At 41.3% G+C, this 6507-nt stretch overlaps 1 non-coding gene across 1 annotated transcript; it reads left to right on the plus strand.

Moving 5' to 3' along the window:
* Nucleotides 1-1127: 1127 nt before the first annotated feature.
* Trnaf-gaa (transfer RNA phenylalanine (anticodon GAA)) lies at nt 1128-1200 on the plus strand. Its single transcript has one exon. It is a non-coding gene; the product is annotated as a tRNA-Phe (tRNA).
* Nucleotides 1201-6507: the final 5307 nt, after the last annotated feature.

Raw genomic sequence — 6507 nt, forward strand, 5'->3', positions numbered from 1 at the left:
GGGAGTTTGCTATATTTTGCCAGGCAGTTTATTTTAAGGGCAAGTTCATAGGAAAATGAAGGCCTCATAACGGCATAACATTTTCACACTAATTGTGCGCTTCCTACTTTCACTGTGAGAAAAGTGAGTGTATATATCTTCAAAATTTTTGTGTGTACACTTCCCCTTTAAAAATGATAATATATTATATTTTATTGTTTTATTTGGATTCAAGCCCTTGTGTGGTTGCTTCCTGTATGTGTTTGTACTTTCATGTTTTATATACAGTGTATCGTTTAGTTATTGTGATTATTTATCAATAATATATTTATGTAATGTCAATATGAACCATATTTATCTTCATCATTAAAATTATTTTTCGAATCTTATTTGTTATTTTTGTAATATTTTGATATTTTACCTTCTGGGTCACCTATTCATTAAAAAAAAAAAACCATCATGAATTCTATTTTTAAACAAATATTTTGGCTCGAAGAAAACTTTCTTTCACGTTTTAAACAGAATGCATTGCTTATTTAAAGTAAGTAATATAAATATCCACGTTAGTCCAACATCTTTATATCAGAGATATCCACTATATCTGTATATATAACATGTTCACCGGGTGAACATTCGATTGCCACACGTGGCTTTGATGCACGCGGGTTTGCATCACAGAAGCTCCTCTACACCACGAGGGCGAAATTCGTCCTGTGTGGACTTTAAATTTAGCGCCAAAGAAGCCGCCATTTTTGTTGCGCACGCAGCGAGGTGACAAGAGAGGACAGAAATAGCGTCTTGACGTTACCGCGTATATTTGTATCCGTCGACTCGTGTGGGTATTTCATTATTTCGTTATTCAAAGCAAGGCATCGTTATCCAATTCCAATGTGTATCAATTCGGAAAAAAGTCTTCATCCGTCGATATTTGTTCACGTAGGTCAGGCAGATTAAGATCCGGACTCTCGCTGTGCGAGTCGCTCTGTGAACCTTTTTGTATTTAAATTTCCTGTGTTAACACAATTATTGGCATATTTATCGATGCAAATGTAACTAGGTGTAAATAGATACATAACATATCAAATGCGAGTATATGTTAGTATGTGTTGCTTTCATGACTTGCTAAATACTCCCTTCAATGCTTGTCGGCCGGAATAGCTCAGTTGGGAGAGCGTTAGACTGAAGATCTAAAGGCCCCCGGTTCAATCCCGGGTTCCGGCACAGAGTGCAGGACTCTGGCGGCTGACCATCTTTTTACGTTTTTTTAAAAAAAAAAAATAATATTTGCACCAACAAAGTGACAATAATACATATAGATCTACGATCATATATTGTTACTTATAGATTTATAAAATAATTATGTACATCATACTTCGATCGCAGTGTGCTGGCTGCAGTTGACGTTCCCTCATCCGCGATGTTTTAAAAAAAATAAATAATGATCTATTTTACGAATTTGTTTTACAAAGATGATGTGTCCTTTTCTTGCAAACGTTGTGTACTGAAATATCAAGGAATTTTTATTCACATAGGCATGGTTATAAAACTGACCTGAACACCCAGTACAAAAGAGCGACTATATCAAAGTAGCCGAAGAAATACAGTTCGTTATTTATATATATTTAAAAACAAAAAATACTAACAGGATCGGGATCGGGTGGACAGGCTCGCTGTCTTGGGGTCGTGTCAGGCCTGCATTGAAAACAATTTATTTTATTGCTAATGAGTTTCAGACTCCGCGATAATAATAAAGAAAACCCCTCTCAATTGAGAATTGTTTCCTTTCTACTTAGCTGAACAGCTCGGTCGCTAGGTCCCCCCAGAAGCAACGCCGCAGCAGTTTGTACCAATACACCATGTTACATGTTTTGTCTCCTCTGACAGTTTCTGGTGCCATGGGAAGGTGCGACATCAATACCATTCTCATACCCGTGAAGATCCTTGATAAAATACCATTTCTGGTGTCCCCCGCCGTGATATTGCTGGAATATTGCTAAAAGCGGCGTAAAACCAAACTCACTCACTCACCTTGATAGAATAGGTCTTCAGAAACCCATGCTTGTCGTAAAAGGCGACTAACGGGATCGGGTGGTCAGGCTCGTTGACTTGGTTGATGCACATGCTCTTTCTACGAAGATTTCAAAGGACGTCATAAGACTCTTGCTGAAAGTTGTTCGATCAAGGTTACAACATTCAAGGCCCCAGCGTCCGTTGTCGACAGGTTTTACACATTCTCTATGTATTCATTATTATTGTATCAGCTATAAGGTTGCAAAAATGTAAAATTGTAACTCATTCTAACTCTAACCCCCACTCGCTGCCGCCTACATCTGTTCAAATATGGCCACGACAGCGACTGATATATTTTAGTAGTAGTTCAATCATTTCTCGAATCAAACTCAGCCAAAACTCAGCTGTTTTTAACTCAGGACTTAAGTTCGATATCAGTCACCACAGTCGCAAATATTACACATAACACTCGAACAAACGAGACCCGCGAAGATCCGGGGTAGAAAAGGTCTTCAGCAACATAGGCTTGCCGTAAAAGGCGACGATGCATATCGTAAGAGGCGACTAACGGGATCGGGTGGTCAGGCTCGCTGACTTGGTTGATGCATGTCATTGTATCCATATTGCGTGGACCGATGCTCATGATATCAATCACTGGATTGTCTGGTCCAGACTCGATTATTTACAGACTGCCGTCACATAGCTGGAATATTGCTGAGCGCGGCGTTAAACAACAAACAAAACACGCGCACGCGCGCGTTTGTGCTAGCGCGGTATTCCTCTGAAATACCATGTCTCAGATTATCGTGGATACCCCACTCAGACACAGTGCATCGACTCTGAATCGACCAGTCCTCCTTTTATCCCGTACATTTTGAGCGCCATGGCAGCTTGAGCACAAGTATCATCTTTTAGCGTCTTATGGTGTGACGCAACCCAGGGATCCAACCACCGACCTTCCACTAGCCGTGCAAACGCTCTATCCACTAGACCAGGGGGCACGGGTGGCCCAGTCGTCTAAGGCGCCGCGATTCGCTGTGCAGAATTGCGTCCCTTGGGCACGCCAGAAACCTATGATTGTGGGTTCGAATCCCGGTTCGCCCCGATTATGTTTCTAGGTTTGTCAGCACCATACACGTGCTCGTGGGTTTCACCGAAGTGGTAAACGTCTGAGACATGCATCACTTCGGGCTTTCCTCCCACATTAAGCTGACACGCCGCGATGTAACTGGAATATTGTTAAAAGGGGCGTTAAACCCAACTCACTCACTCACTCCACTAGACCATGGAGACGGTCTGCAACATCTGAGAACATATTTTAAGATCCTATCGCACACGAGTATGCCGACATGATTCATGAAATTGTCAGATGCATTGGAGAGTAAAGGCAAAAATCAGACCACATATAGCTGCCATGGAAACCAGACGTTGCTTCGAAAAGAAATTAGGAGAGAATTTCAGTTTCATGCAAAGTTTCACCATCAGATATATAGTGACATATGAAACATGCGAAGCAAGTTCCCCCAAACTGTCGACGTTAAGCTGGCGTCGGTCGTCGAGGCAACAGTCTCTTTCTTCTGCTTTAACTAGTCCGGACTGATGCTAGCCCACTAAGAAACCATGCCGCAGTTAAAGAAGGAATACCCCACCACTTTTCAGGCTGTGCCGCCTAGTGGTTAAAGCGTTCGCTCGTCACGCCGAAGACCCGGGTTCGATTCCCGACATGGGTACAATGTGTGAAGCCCATTTCTGGTGTCCCCCGCCGTGATATTGCTGGAATATTGCTAGAAAGCGGCGTAAAACCATTCTCACTCACACAGCACACTGACTCCAGGAAAAAAGTCCGCGTGGGGACCCGGGTTAGAAATTGTCCCCAGCACACCACTGCTGGTCGAAAGAGGCGTCCCTGTGCATACACTATTTTGCACAACCGTTCGGTATTTAGGGATAAAAGTATTCAAATGTCTATTAAATATGTATCACTCTATAAACTTTCTTGGAGCCCTATGCCCAGAACGAGGTGGCTCATGAGCCAATCTGGTGATGCTGACCTCCGATTTCCGATGTCTCCAATTGATTGTCATGGGCCAGCTTTGGTAGATAACTAACCTTTTGTGTATAAATGATCTGGAGTATACCACCACTTTATCCTCGGTCTTTGCAGCTTTGAGATCCGTTGCAGCATAAGACTATCCTTGTTGACAGCCCATGGTGGGTGGGAAAGGGGTGCTGAATCATTTTCCATTCGCCATGGCTTCCCAACATCCTGTTTCAAAACAAAGACACATAGATACTGACAACGCGTCGTCTAACGTGAATACATTCATTCGATCTGACTACTGGCCACCGTATTTGGTAATTGAAGCATGTGACAAACAACCAGTCTAATTGAATCCGTTTGCAATCTCCAAAGGTATCACTGGTATTTGCGGAGAGGTTACAAATGTTAACAAACTTCGATCCGGTTCTCTACTTGTATAATGTCAAAAGAAACAGAAATCCGTAAATCTACTCAAATTGTAAGAATTTGATAACATTACGGTTGCTCTTTCTGATTTGGTTGGTTGGTTGGTTTGTTGTTTAACGCCGCACTCAGCAATATTCCAGCTATATGACGGCGGTCTGTAAATAATCGAGTCTGGACCAGACAATCCAGTGATTAACATCATGAGCATCGATCCACACAATTGGGATCGATGACATGCATCAACTAAGTCAGCGAGCCTGACCATACCTTTTACGGCAAGCATGGGTTGCTGAAGACCTATTCTCCCCCGGAACCTTCACGGGTCGCTATTTCTGAGCAAAAGCCCCTGAACTCATGTAAGGGAATTGTTCATGACAGAGCACGCTGCCACAATTGTCCAACGGTCAGTCACAGCTGCGAAGCAGTTGATGGTAATCAGCGTAAGGCAATGGTGGAGTCTATAACAGTTCTCAATATTGACTTCTCATTGTCTGGTATTTTATGTTCTAGGAATATTGTTCGCCATGACGTCCCGAATGCCATTCTCGCTTATATTAAAACATGTGGCAGTTTTGATACTTTATGATATATCTAGCTACCTTGCAAACCTTTATTATGGGCAAGGTGTAAATTGGCATAGTTGCCCGAAAACTATTTAATGATCAATGAATCAAATTATTAAAACAAAAGCAGCATAAGGATCAGCTACAAACGCCAACAGCAAGGGCCACCTCTCCTTTAGAGGTCCCAGTAGAAGTCCATAACTCCTCTGCTCCTCTGGACATGAAGGTAACTCCGTCTCCACATGAGACAAATACTACAACAAAAGTTTCCTCACGTTCACGTGACATTTCTTCTATGGAAGCACCACTTTAAAACCACAAAACATGAAACAATTGAATTGCAGAATCATAAGAATTATAATGAAATTCAACTTTTGATTCAAGATTTTAAACAGTTAGCTTTTTGTCCTCTAGAAATACTTAAAAAACACTGATCAATTTGCCATCCGTCAGAACAGTTCTTACCCCTCGTTTTCCCCTCCTGGTGATAAAGCTACAGGAGGTTCTTCTATCCTGGTGAAGCAGGGCATAATCCAGAGCCCTGTCCATGTTACTTTGAACATAGTGTTTACATTAAGTTCGCTGTATCTTTCTCTTTCCTCAACTATCCGCCAATCAGATCTTCAGACTTTGTACGATCAGCTCCCGAAGCCCTGAATCACCATGGGCGATTTACACGGTCATAATTCCGCGTGTTTCCGAAAAAATGAAGTAAAATTTACCATTTGGTGCGTTTTTAAGAATTTCAACAAACAACATGCTGTATAAACCTTTTCCGACTAGAGAAGGCATATGATACAATGTGGCAATATGGTATTTTGAAAGATTTGCATGAATTTGGATTGAGGGGCAGATTACCTCAGATCATGTCGCAATTAAACAAGAGACAATTTCAAGTACGAGTGGGCTCTACCCTGCCCGATCATTTCGATCAAGATCATGGCGCCCCTCAAGGCAGCATCCTATCTGTCACACTTGTATTATCAAAGTTAATAGCCTCACCAAAGTATCAAACAATAGCGTTGATGGTTCACTTTTTGTTGATGATTTCAACATTTCTTGTCGTGGTAAGAATATGAGCACAATAGGAAGACAGCTACAATGGACATAGATTCCTCAATTCAAAGCAATATCAGAAAAAAGATGCATTTAATATCTGGCAATATACACCAATATCACCTTCCACAAAAATATGTTATGAAAGCTAGCAAATTATTCTTGTTCCGTTTGATATTAGTTTGCGGAATTAATGAGTATATAACTTGCGAAAGTATTAATCCTTTTCCAATATTTAGCCGTTCCTTTGCCTTGAACTTTCCTAATTATTTTCCTGAAATTATTACCGTTATCATTGTATTAGTTAATATGAAATGCGTGTAATCAAGTACATGCCGTAAATGATAGCGAATTGTACGATTCCGACCATGAGAATGAATCACCCTCAAATAGTGGTGACATTAAAGGAAACAATCCGCGAAATCGTGCATG

Source organism: Haliotis cracherodii, unplaced genomic scaffold (genome assembly GCF_022045235.1).
Source record: "Haliotis cracherodii isolate W230 unplaced genomic scaffold, xgHalCrac1.p SCAF_7, whole genome shotgun sequence".
NCBI lineage: Eukaryota > Metazoa > Mollusca > Gastropoda > Lepetellida > Haliotidae > Haliotis > Haliotis cracherodii.